Source organism: Rhinoderma darwinii, chromosome 1 (assembly GCF_050947455.1).
Source record: "Rhinoderma darwinii isolate aRhiDar2 chromosome 1, aRhiDar2.hap1, whole genome shotgun sequence".
NCBI lineage: Eukaryota > Metazoa > Chordata > Amphibia > Anura > Rhinodermatidae > Rhinoderma > Rhinoderma darwinii.
The window spans coordinates 564,407,810-564,422,204 of record NC_134687.1 but is presented as its reverse complement, the minus strand read 5'-3'; positions in this window follow the sequence as shown (position 1 = coordinate 564,422,204).

The following is a 14,395-nucleotide window of genomic DNA, read 5'->3' as shown; positions in this document are numbered from 1 at the left end:
TCCTGCCTTCTCCTATTGCCTGGGTATTTACTTTCTAAAATGTAGTTTATTTCCCATTTTGTCCCATTTGACATTTAAAAAAAACAAACGACCAAATAGAACAAAAAATTCCCATTATACCCCTAGATGAATACCTTGAAAGTTTCAATTTTATTCAAGGAGGCATTTCATGAATTTTCTAAATGTTCTGGCACCCCATGTTGCATAAAAATCTTACGAGTAAAAAGTGGGCCCTAAAAACCTCCTGCCACTCCTTCAATTCTGAGTTCTGATATGCAATCCTGACATCCCAGTAAAACCACTAAATAGAACTAAAAATTTCAATTATACCCCTAGATGAATATCTTGAATCACAGGAGAAAAGGTGCACTAAATATTAAGGCCTCAATATTTATAGGGTCTAAATACTCACTACACACCTAGATAAAAAAGCATAAGGAGTATAGCTTTCAAAATGTGACCCTATGTTGTCACTGAAATAGCATATCTTTTCTTTTTTTCAAAATGTAAAATGACCTGTAATGACTATGTCCTGCCGCACAAACCTCAATTTGTTTTACAGTATCGTGAAATGGGCATATTATTTTTTATTTGGAGGATCTCTAATAATCGAACTGTTCCATATCAATACACCATGGGCTTTATTACCGTTTTATTCGGGTTTTTACTGGATCTCTTACACCCGACAATATTTCTAGCAATATTGACATTATTTTGGGGACTAATGATCATTTACTGTTCCTATAGATGGTTTTGGATGCTGTCCCTTTATATATTCTGTAGGTGATGGCTTGTTTTGTGCGCATAGCGGTTCCTACCTTGCCGGGCAGGGGCCTGTTATGGAATATCGCGTCGCTTGGCACGTTCGTCCATTGTACAGGGATTGATGAGACTAAAGAGACGTTGTATGACCAGTCACTATAAAAAATAAGATGTCATCATAGCCCTACCGGTGTTTTTTTATCTCGTGAACAAGCTCGAGTTTGCCACATACTTGGATACATTTTCCTCCATTTTTTTTTTTTTTTTTTCAATATATTGCCTTTCACTCCAGAACAGTTGATTTTTCCCACTATAATTTATTATATATCAGACAAGAATGCTGTTCACAACGGCATCAGAATGACACAAATGTGGGACAATTGCTTTGTTAGCAAGACATAGTCAAACAAGCAAATGCATTTTTCAGGACATGCCTCCTTTATGAGAACATAGTGGTCAGCATGCTCACTACACTCCTGAATAGCTTAAAGGGAATGTGTTGCACTAGTAAACAACATTTTTGTTTATATTTTATTAAAAGCAATATAATAAAAAATCATGACACCTTCCCTTTAAGGGGTCTCGTTTTAAGAATGGGTCATTTCTTCTGGGTTTCTATCATTATGTCAGTTCAAAGCCTCTCCAAATGTGCATTGGAGCCTAAACCATTTTCAAGCAAAATTGGTGTTCTGAAAGCGCATTAGGGTCACAATGAGGGTATTTTTGAAAACAGAAGAAACATGGTGATAGATTTTGAGGAGTGTCTTCATTGTCATGTCCGCTTTACAAAGAAATGTGTCTTTAAAATGACACATTTGTGAAAAAAGTTTAATTATATTTTTTTACGCCTCCTTTGCATGAATTCTTACAAAAAACTGTGGGGTCAAAATACTTACAACACCCCTTAATAAATGCCTTAGGCTGTGTTCACATAGAGTTTTTGCACAGTGGTTTGACAAAAACTCGTCAAAACACTCGTCGAGGCGTTTTTTTCCTCTTTCTGGCTGATTGAAATGGGGTTTTGGAGGTGGAAACTGCCTCAAGATGGGTCATGACGCTTCATTTTACCGCGACGCTGTATTTTTACTCGCGGTAAAAAAACTCGTCCAACTCCCATTGAAATAAATTTTCGTGCGGTTTTTGAGGAGTTTTGCGGCGCGGTTTCCGCGTCAAAAAAATCGTCAAAAAACTCTGTGTGAACAGGGCCTTAAGGGGTGTAGTTTTCAAAATGGGGTCACTTGTGTGGGTTTTCATCATTCTGACACCTATGAGCCTCTGAAAACCTGACCTGGGTGCAGGAAAACAAAATGTACCTAAATATATAAAATTATTATTAAATTTGTAAGTCTTCTAAATTGCTTCAATTTAATTTAATTTTTTTCAAAAGTGCTGCCAAAATAGAGTAAAGAGTTGGAAATATATATTTAATTTTAAAAAAAGTACAGTATGTGTGTACGTACATATGTGACATATTGCCGTTAAAAATAAGGAAAAATGTTAATTTTTACAGAATTTCTTACATTTTTCTATTTTTTTATTAATTTACGCAAATCGTATCAGTCTACTTTTACCACTAAAATATAGTACAACATGTGACGAAAAAACAATGTCAGAATTACTTGGATATTCAAAACTTTAGCAGAGTTAGGCTGGAATCACACGAGCACATTACGTCCGTAATGAACGGAACGTATTTCGGCCACTAATCCCAGACCGAACACATTGCAGGGAGCCGGGCTCCTAGCATCATAGTTATGTACGATGCTAGGAGTCCCTGCCTCGCTGCAGGACAACTGTCCCGTACTGTAATCATGTCCCTATGCTCAATAAGTGCACGACAGACAAACAGACGAGGGTACACAGAAGCTAAGGGAAATGGGGCAGTTGCCCAAGGCAACACCGTGAGCAACAAGAGTAGTGACGAGCCGAGTCAATCCAGGAGTGTACGAGGTACCAAACGCAGAGCAGGAGAGTAGTCAGTAAGCCACGGTCAATTTGAAGCATAGGTCAATAGTAACAGCAGGAGCAGCAGAGCCAGGAAACAGACAGAATCACAGGCAAAGGAGCAGCAGGAAATGAGGGTATAAATAGACAGAGGGCGGGAGCTAGCTCCGTCTGGCCAGGCTGTGATAGGCCACTCCTCAGCCACCCAGCCTTTACAGTACCCCCCCTTTTATGAGGGGCCACTGGACCCTTACTAGGTGGACCTGGCTTGTTGGGGAACCGAAGATGGAACTTCCTGAGCAATAACCCGGCGTGAACATCCTGGGCGGGTACCCAAGTCCTCTCCTTAGGCCCGTAACCTCTCCAATGGACCAGGTACTGGAGGGAGTCCTGGACCATCCTGCTGTACACAATTTGGCCACCTCAAATTCTACCCCTTCAGGAGTGAGAACAGGGACCGGAGGTTTCCTCGATGTAGCCAAGGACGGGGAGCAGCTTTTCAGGAGGGAGGCATGGAACACGTTGTGTATCTGAAAGGACGGGGGTAACTCCAGCCGGAAGGAGACAGGGTTAAGGACCTCAATGATCTTGTACGGCCCTATATACCGGGGAGCACATTTTTTTTGACGGGACTCTAAGGCGCAAATTTTTTGAGGACAGCCACACCAGATCCCGACCACAAACAAGGGGTTAGTAGAACGTCTCTTATCTGCCTGAGTCTTTTGGATGCTCTGGGACGCCTCAAGGTTCTTCTGAACCTGGGCCCAGACTGTGCAAAGTTCCCGATGAACGACATCTACCTCGGGATTGTTGGAACCACCAGGTGAAACGGAGGAGAACCGTGGATTAAACCCAAAATTACAGAAAAGGGGAGACCCCCGACGAGTTACTGACCCGGTTATTAAGGGAAAATTCGGCGAGGGGAATGAAGGAGACCCAATCATTTTGACAGTCTGAGATAAAACACCTTAAATATTGTTCTAGAGACTGATTAGTCCTCTCAGTTTGGCCATTAGTTTCAGGATGGAAGGCCGAGGAGAAGGACAGATCAATCTCCAACTTCTTACACAAGGCTCTCCAAAACAATGAAACAAATTGTACCCCTCTGTCAGAAACAATATTGACAGGAACCCCATGGAGACGCAGGATGTGTTTGACAAACAAGGTAGCTAATGTCTTGGCATTGGGTAGTTTCTTGAGGGGTACAAAGTGGGACATCTTGCTGAAGCAGTCTACTACAACCCACACCACCGACTTGCCTTGAGATGGAGGCAGATCGGTGATAAAATCCATGGAGATATGGGTCCAAGGTCTCTGGGGAATGGGCAAAAAACATAGTAAGCCCGCAGGTCGGGACCTGGGAGTCTTGGACCTAGCACAAGTTTCACAATCGGCGACGTAGGCCTTAACGTCTTTAAGCAACCTAGGCCACCAATAGGTTTTAGAAATTAGGTGTTTGGTACCCAGGATGCCTGGATGGCCAGATAGTGCAGGGTCATGATTCTCCCTGAGTACCCTTAGCCGGAATTGCAGGGGAACAAACGGCTTGTTCTCAGGAAGGTTCTCGGGAGCTGAACCTTGATCAGCCGCAATTTCAGAGGCTAAGTCAGAATCAACAGAGGATATGATTATACATGGGGGCAAAACACAAGCAGGATCCTCCTCCGGAGGAGGGCTGGCCATGAAGCTACGCTACAGTGCATCAGCTTTGATATTTTTAGACCCAGCCCTATAGGTGACCTCAAAGTTGAATCTAGTAAAAAACAACGCCCATCGAGCTTGTCTCGGGTTTAGCCTCCGGGCAGATTCTAGGAAAACCAGATTCTTGTGGTCGGTAAGGACCGTACCTGGTGCCTAGACCCCTTCAGGAAGTGGCGCCACTCTTCAAATGCCCATTTAATGGCTAAGAGTTCGCGGTTGCCAACATCATAGTTACTCTCAGTGGGGGAGAACTTCCTGGAGAAGTAGGGACAGGGACGGAGATGGGTAAGACCCCTGGGACAAGACAGCACCCACTCCTACCTCGGAGGCGTCAACCTCCACGATGAATGGCTCCATTTGGTTAGGCTAAATCAGCACTGGGGCAGAGACAAAGCACCTCTTAAGGACCTCAAAAGCCTGAACCGCCTCCGGAGGCCAGTGGAGGAGATCAGCACCTTTACGAGTGAGGTCCGTAAGAGGCTTAGCGATGACCGAGAAGTTAGCAATAAATCTCCTGTAATAATTAGCGAACCCCAGGAAGCACTGTAAAGCCTTCAGGGAGGCAGGTTGGACCCATTCCGCCAGAGCCTGAACCTTGGCAGGGTCCATGCAGAATTCGTTAGGAGTGAGGATTTGACCCAAAAATGGTATCTCCTGCACCCCAAACACACATTTTTGCTTTGACACATTTTTGCTTTGCTTTGACACAGTTTGCTTTCCCTAAGGGCCTGGAGCACCTTCCTGACATGCTCAATGTGGGAGGACCAGTCCTTGGAAAACACAAGTATATCATCAAGGTACACTACAAAAAATACCCCCAGGTAGTCTCTTAACCCCTTCCCGCCGGATATTAACGTCAATAAAAACGGTGTCTTACCGCATTTTGACGTTACTGTACGTCATGGAGATGAAGCTGGCTCAGGAGCTGAGCCAGCGACATCACCGCCGGGTGACAGCTGTATGTTACAGCTGGCACCCTGAGGTATCGGCCAGGACCGGAGCTAGCCTCCGATCCGACCGATTAACCCCTCACATGCTGCGTTCAATGTGAGGAGTTTATTGCCACCGGCACCCCAGCAACGTGATCGCTGGGTTGCCGGTGGCTGCAAAGGCGATCGGAGGGCTAATGCTTACCTCCCGATCAGCCTGTAACAGAATCCTCCTATGCCCCGTCATCGGCGGGGCCCAGGAGGCTTCCGGTACCATTGGCAAGATGGGGCCGCCTCAGCTTCCGGCTCAGAAGCTGAGCCGGCGTCATTAGCAGTGGGTGTCCGCTGTATGTTACAGTGGACACCCCCATCTATCGCCAGGTACCGGAGCTAGCTTCGATGCAGCAATACATTGTGATCGCTGCATCCTAGAGGTTTGGCAACAGGAGCCCTAACAATGGACTCCTGTCTGCCATTATGTAAGCTGATTAGGCCCCGCCCAGAGGCGGAGCCTGATCGGCTTGCTGTCAGTGAACAACTGACCGTTCCAATACATTGCACTACATAGGTAGTGCAATGCATTAGAACATCAAACAAACAGTTGGATCTTCAAGTCCCCTAGTGGGACTAAAGAAAAGTGTAAAAAAAAAGTAAAAATAAAAGTTGTAAAACATACAATAAAAGTTTCAAATAATAACACAAAACACAATCGCCCTTTTTCACTTATCAAGTCATTTATTATAGAAAAAAATAATAAAGCCATACATATTTGGTATCGCTGCGACCGTAACGACCTGAAGTATAAAAATATGTTATTTATCCAGCGCAGTGAACGCCGTAAAAAAAACAACTCAAAAACACTGCCATAATTACTGTTTTTTTGGTCACGGTCTTCCAAAAATTGAAATAAAAAGTGATCAAAAAGTCCCATGTATCCAAAAATGGTACCGATAAAATCTATACCTCGTCTCGCAAAAAACAAGCCGTCACACAGCTCCATCGACGAAAAAATGTAAAAGTTATGGCTCTCACAACTTGGCGACAGAAAAAATACATTCTCTTTCCAAAAGTAATTTTATTGTGCAAAGTTTTAAAAAAGTTCTATAAATTTGGTATCGCCGGAATCGTACTGACCCGCAGAATGAAGGTAACATGTAGTTTATAATGCATGTTGAACGCTGTATAAAAAAAAAAACAACTAAAAAAAAAGCTATGGCAGAAATTCAGTCACCTTGCCTCCCAAAAAAAGGATAACAAGTGATCAAAAAGTTGATTGTACCCCAATATGTACCAATAAAAGCTACAGCTCGTCCCGTAAAAAAAGAGCCCTCATACCACTACGTCTATGAAAAAATAAAATAAGTTAAGGCTCCAATAAGTCAGGAAAGAAAATTATCCAGTTGTGAAGGCCCGAGGGGAACGTTTCTTCTGTTTCAAAAGGCGATGTATCAAGGCACTAAAATTAGGGAACCAGGAAGGGGAGGGCCCAACCATATCCGCTGGAAGCGACGGTGCCCGTATTATACCAGGACAACGCTTTCTCGGCAAAATTCCCCAAACTGCAAAGGTGCGGAGTGTGGATCAAAAGGGGGATAAGGAAGGACGCCAGTTATCAGTGCGACACCGGCCTGTGCAGAAAGGATCGATCACAGCGTAACACACATCTATGGATCATTTTATTTATTTTTTTACCTTATTATTATACCACCTGACTATGCCCCTGATGTACTCCGCCCGGCTCACATATGCCCCACATTATAAACGGAAACAACAGTGATACTCCAAACAAAACTATTACCAAGCAAATTCCACGCTCCAAAACCCAAATGGCGCTCCCACCCATGTGAGCCCTACAGTGTGCCCAAACAGCTGTTTCCTTCCACATATATGGCATCACCATACCCGGGAGAACCCTTTTAACAATTTTTGGGTGTGTGTCCCCAGTGGCACAAGCTGGGCACGACATATTTGACACTGAATTGGCATATCTAGGGAAAATTTTTAATTTGTACCTTCCGCAGCGCAATCATTTATGGAAAAGACACGTGGGGTGAAAATGCTCACTACACCCCTTAATAAATGCCTTGAGGGGTGTAGATTCCAAAATGGGGTCACTTCTCAGGGGTTTCTTTTATTATTTCACATCAAAGCCTCTGCAATTGTGAACCAATACTTTATATGTCGCCAAATTAGGCCTCAATTTTACATGGTACTCTCTCACTCCTGAGCCCTGTCGAATGTCCAGGCAAGAGATTAGGGCCACATGTAGGGTGATTCTAAAACAGGGAAACACTGCATAATAATTAGAGGGCTGTCTTGTTATGGTGGCACAAGCCGGGCACCACATATTGGCGTATCTAAGGAAAAATTCCCATTTTCATTCTCCCACATCGTGTGCACACGAATTTCTGCAAAACACCTGTGGGGTTAACATGCTCACTACACCCCTAGGTGAATACCTTGAGGGTGTTGTTTCCAAAATGGGGTCACTTCTGGGGGGGATCCACTGTTTTGGTCCCACAGGGACTTTGCAAATGCAACATAGCGCCCAGAAACCAAATGCAGCAAAATCTGTACACCAAAAGCAAATGGTGCTCCTTCCTTTCTGAGCCCTGCCGTGTGCCCAAACAGCAGTTTATGACCACATGTGGGGTATTGCCGTACTCCAGAGAAGTTGCTTTACAAATGTTGGGGTTCTTTTTTTCCTTTATTTGTTGAGAAAATTAAAAATTTGGAGCTAAAGCTACGTCTCATTGAAGAAAAAGGATTTTTTTTATTTTCACTGCCTAATTCTAATAAAATCTATGAAACACCTGTGGGGGCAAAATGCTCACTACACCCCTAGATGAATTCCTCAAGGGGTGTAGTTTTCTCAATGGAGTCACTTTTTTGGCGTTTTCACTGTTTTGTCCCCTCAGGGGCTTTGCAAATGCGACATGGCCTCCGCAAACCATTCCTGCTAAATTTGAGCTCCTAAAGCCAAATAGCGCTCTTTCCCTTCTAAGCTCCGCTGTGTGTCCAAACATCCGTTTATAACCACATGTGGGGTATTGTTTTACTCAGGAGAAATTGCTTTACAAATGTTGTGGTGCTTTTTCTCCTTTAGTCCTCGTGGAAATTAGAAAAAATTAGCTAAACCTACATTATCTTTGAAAGAATGACGATTTTTATTTTCACGGCCTACTTCCAATAATTTCTGCAAAAAACCTGCGGGGTCAAAATGCTCACTATACCCCTAGATAATTTCCTCAAGGGGTGTAGTTTCCCAAATGGGGTAACCTTTGGTGGATTTCCACTGTTTTGGCACCGAAAGAGCCCTTGAAACCTGACATGGTGCCTAAAATATTTTCTAATAAAAAGGAGGTCCAAAATCCACTAGGTGCTCCTTTGCTTCTGAGGACGGTGCTTCAGTCCATTACCGCACTAGGGCCACATGTGGGATATTTATAAAAACTGCAGAATCTGGGCAATAAATATTGAGTTGCATTTCTCTGGTAAAAACTTCTGTGTTACAAAAAAAATAGATTAAAAATGAATTTCTGCAAAAAAAATGAAATTTGAAAATTTCACCTCTACTTTGCTTTAATTCCTGTGAAACGTTTAAAGGGTTAAGAAACTTTCTAAATGCTGTTTTGAATACTTTGAGGGGTGCAGATTTTAAAATGGGGTGACTTTTTGGCGGTTTCTAATATATAAGGCCCTAAAAGCCGCTTCACAACTGAACTGGCCCCTGTAAAAAATAGCCTTTTGAAATTTTCTTGAAAATGTGAGAAATTGCTGCTAAAGTTCTAAGCCTTGTGATGTCATAGAAAAATAAAAGGACGTTCAAAAAACGATGCCAATCTAAAGTAGACACATGGAGGATGTTAATTAGCAACAATTTTGTGTGGTATAACGGCCTGTCTTACAAGCAGATACATTTACATTTAGAAAAATGCTAATTTTTGAAATTTTTCACAAAATTTGGGTGTTTTTCACTGGTAAATATTGAATTTATCGAGCAAATTTTTCCACTATCATAAAGTCCAATGTGTCACGAGAAAACAGTCTCAGAATCGCTTTGATAGGTAAAAGCGTTCCGGAGTTATTACCACATAAATTGAAATATGTCAGATTTGAAAAAATGGGTCTGGTCCTGAAGGCCAAAATGAGCTTGGTCCTGAAGGCGTTAAAACCTCATTTATGAAATTCTGGAAGACCGCGGGAGCATTACACAACACATGACGAGGTATTCGAAATGACCTTCGGGCATGTTAAACGCAGTCTTCCACTCATCCCCTTGCCTAGTTTTGGTAAATGTCAGGATAATGTATACCTGCCTTACTGCATAGTGCCAACTGTAAAGATTGGTGCAGGAGGGATAATGCTACGGGGCTATTTTTCAGGGGTTGGCCTATCCTCTTAGTTCCAGTGAAGTAAAATCCTAATGCTTCAGCATACCAAGACATTTTGGTCAATTGTATGCTTCCAGCTTCGTGGGAACAGTTTGGGGTTTGCCCTTTTTCTGTTCCAGCGTGACAGTGCACAAACCAAGGTCAATAAAGACATGGTTTTGTGTGGAAGAACTCTAACACCTTTGGGATGATCTAGATCAGAGATTACAAGTCAGGGCCTCTTGTCCAACATCAGTGTCTGACCTCACAAATGTTCTTCTGAATGAATGGGCCAAAATTTCCACAGACACACTCAAAGATTTCCAGAGAGCTGTTTTAGCTGCAAAGGGGGGGGGGGGGGCGTCTACCTCTATATTAATGCATATGGATTTGGAATGGGATGTCATAAAAGTTTCTGTAGCTGTAATGTGTAGGTGTCCCAATACTTTTGTCGATTTTAGTGTAAATGTTTCCTGCACAGAATTGTAATACGGCCAGGTGCATGAGTCCTTATGTTTTGTATGGTTTCTACTTCTTAGGAGGTTTAGTAAATGTTGGTCAATGATCTAACAGAAGATTTCCTATGGTATTGTGGTACTAGATGTTTCTAATATTCTTCAATTAGGCCTCATGCACATGGCTGAATTATGGCTCTGTGTATAGAGGTGTGTATCACCAATTTCATAGGGATTTTTGTGGTAAGCTCCATTACATGCTTGTATTACTGAGATACTGTGTTTTCATTTTTTTTTACCCTCACAAAATATTACTTGGGCTTACAGGAATCATGTAGTGGCATTAAAGAGGTTGTCCACTTTTAATTAGTTTTATTAATTAATTTATAGAATAGGAAATCATACAGATTTCTAATATATACGTATTTAAAATTTGGATGACATATAGCTTTCTTATACCTGTGTAATTGCCTTTGTGTAAAAAGAACAACTATAAAAGCTATTATAGCCCACAAATGAGTCCATTGAAATGCATCCTAAGGATAACTGAATGGAATAAAGATGGCAGCAGTCATGTGACCCACATGTGACACCTGTTATTCAGGTAACACTGTCCAGGTATATAACCGGTGAATAATAGTTTATAGAGGAGCAGAAATTATATAGTATATCTACCCACGGCAACATCTCATCGTGTCTGTCAGTGTCTGTGTAAGGCTTCGTTCACATCTGCATCGGGATTCCGTTCGTGGGTTCTGCCAGGGGAACCCTCGAATGGAAACTATAGCTTTCCGTTAGCATTGCCATTGATTTCAATGGTAACGCTTCCGTTGCTAATGGTTTCCGTTTGTCTCCGTTCTGTAATTTTTCCGTTTTTTTTTACGGAATCAATAGCATAGTAGACTGCGCTATTGTTTCTGTCAAAAAAGCAGAGACAAACGTAGCTAGGTTCTCCTGCACCCGGGACAAAGATTCAGTTTGGCGGCTCCCCCAACCTCTTTCCCGACATCTCTTTCCCCCTTGCCAGGTTTGCTTTCTCTACCAATCAATGAGGTGTAATTTTTTTTTCCCACATATTTTTTGATGGAACTCGAGCATAGAACCATTGGTACATTTTAGAACCAATATAGTTATATAAGGTAGTTAACATAACAATAAATTAAAAGAAAATAAATTAGAGGTCAGTGTGCCTGACTAAAACAGATTGTATAACTGAGACTATATGGTGACATAATGAACAGCCTCCTCTTGTAGATAATGCCACACACCCCTGTAGATAATGCCACACAGCCCCCCCCCCTTGTAGATACTGCCACAGCTGCCCCTGTAGGTATTGCCACACTCACCCACAGTAGATAGTGCAACACTCCCCTTGTAGATAGTGCCGCATACCCCCAGTAGATTATGCCACCCCCCCAGTAGATAGCACCACACACCCCTTTTAGTGCCATGCACCCCCAGTAAATACTGCCACATCCCCCTAGTAGTGCCAGACACTTCCCTTGTAGATAGTGCCACACCCCCCTCTCTGTAGACCGCGCTAGTAGTGCTCCCCCTAGGAATAAAATCCCCAGCCAGAGCGTTACCGACCCTCTGGCTAGGGATTCTTCTCCTGGAGGAGCCCCTGACGTCACTGTCCATATATGGACAGTGACATCAGGGGCTGCCTCTAAGAGCTGAATCCCCGGCCAGAGCGTCGGCAACATTCTGGCCAGGGATTCCGCTTCTAGAGGGTGCTCCTGTCATGTGCCCCAACTGCCCCCTAGCTACGTCCCTGTCTAGGGAGATGCCTAAGTACATACACTGATTCCGACGATGAAAACACACACCCAGGGCCAAGCAAGATGGAGACAACAAGTGTCCCATACAATGACTATGTAAGATGATATCTTTATCCTGTATTTGTAAACTATATTTATGTATGTATCTCTAATATAGTATTATTTTTATTACTATATTTAAATATAAACTAACCATTTTTTTGTATACGTGTCGTACTCCTATTAAATACTGATCAAGAATATTGAAGGGATGCTCTGGCTGGGGATTCTGCTCCTGGAGAAGCCCCTGGCATTACTATCCATATATAGAGGAATCCTCGGCAACATTGTGGCAGATGCTCTGGCTGGGAATTCCACTCTTAGAGGGAGCCGCAATGGCACTACCTACATGGGCACTGTGGCACTATGTGAGCACTGGCATTTATTTGTGGGTATTGCGGCACTATCTACATGGACACTGGTGTTTTCAGGGGGTTGGGACAAAAAAAACATGACATTAAATCCATCCGTTTTTTTTAACGGCCATGAAAAACAGAGGGCAAATGGACAGATGGACTGAAAATGGATGAAAATTCTGAGATACACTGATGTAAAACGTCCATGAAAAACCATCTATCAGTTTTTAATAGCCATTATTTTTTCACTGTCATGTGAATGTAGCCCATGTATTGTATTATTTTTTTTATTAGGCACAATGGGGTCAATATATTGTATGGTAGCAGCTAAGTGGGCATTAAACTGTATGGGGGCATCTGTGTGGGCATTATGCTGTATGGGGGCAGCTATGGAGGCATACTATATGGGGCAGCTATGGGGGCATTATGCTGTATGGGGGAATTTGTATGGGCATTATTCTGTATGGGGGCATCTGTGTGGGCATTGTACTTATAAAGGCATCTATGTTGGCTTTATACTGTGGGTGCATCTAGGGTGGCATTATAGTGTATGCGGTAATTATACTGTGTGGGGCAGCTATTTGGTATTATACTATGTGAGAGGCACTATGGGGTATTATACTATGTGTCGGGCTGCTATAGGGGTATTATACTGTGTGGGGGGATCTATAGGGGCATTATTCTGTGGGGAAGAACTATGGAAGCATAATACTGTGTGGGCTGAACCGTTTTTTATATGGGCGGGCATTAGGCGGGGTTAGAGGTGTGGCTTAAAAGGGAAAAAAATGTGCTGCGCTAGGTGCGCCCTGCATCGGTTGCCCTTCTTTGCAATACTTGAGAGTTGGGAGGTATGAATTGTTCATCATTATTCCAACATTAGTCCTATTCACTTAGCCCATAGATGTGTCTTGTATGTGGTCCCAACTCATGTATGTTATGTAACCTTGTTGCTACCTCAATGCTAAGGGTCACATGATGCGTGTGTGGGACCGAAAACCATAATAATCATAATTCTCAATTTCCTGAACACATTTGCTGCTGCTGGTGATGATCATCTCTACAGTGAGGCCAATTCTAAGTTTTTCTCTTGTGCCCTGTGTTTCCTTGTTATACCCCTGCTTAGGGAGCCACGTTTTATAACATAAGACTTGTTAATGAATAGGAGCTCCCGTAGTGCTTGGTTCTTTATCTGAGTACAGTATTATTGTGTAAATCCAATATGGGACCTTACGGATGCCAGATCATCAGACATTCTGCACTATTAGATGACAAATTAACAAGTTTATAAAACATCCCTGTAGAGGTAGAAATATTCCAAGAAGACGACCTCGGTAGTCTCATCATAGGTTCTTCCGCCTCAGTCTTCTGCTTCTTGTTTTCTGAGATTCCAGATTATCTTGCAATTTGGAGCCGGATTATCAGAATTTCTGTACTACTGAATGCCAGATTAAATATAACTTTACTCTCTTTTTCTATTGCACACAAACAAACAGTCATCACCGGTATAAAAAGAAAAAAAGACACAAACGACAAGAATATATAGTGAAGAGCAGAGCCTTTGATTATAACAAAGATCCACAAAAACTGCAGAAATAGTTTCAGAGATTTTACAAATGTTTTATAAAGGTATATAAAAAAACATGCAGAGAATTGTTATATTTCATACATTATAGGGGTTGTCTGGCCCTCCTATAGCATTGTTAGGCTATGTTCACACGGGGTCTTTTGCCGAGTTTTTTGACGCGGAAACCGCGTCGCAAAACTCGGCAGAAACGGCCCGAGAACGCCTCCCATTGATTTCAATGGGAGGCGTCGGCGTCTTTTTCCCGCGAGCAGTAAAACTGCCTCGTGGGAAAAAGAAGCGACATGCCCTATCTTCGGGCGCTTCCGCCTCCGACCTCCCATTCACTTCAATGGGAGGCAGGAGAAAGCGTATATCTCGCAGTTTTATGCCCGCGGCGCTCAATGGCCGCGGGCGAAAAACGGCGCGATAATTGCTGTTCACACGGAGTATTTTGGGGGAGGAATATCTGCCTCAAAATTCCGTTTGGAACT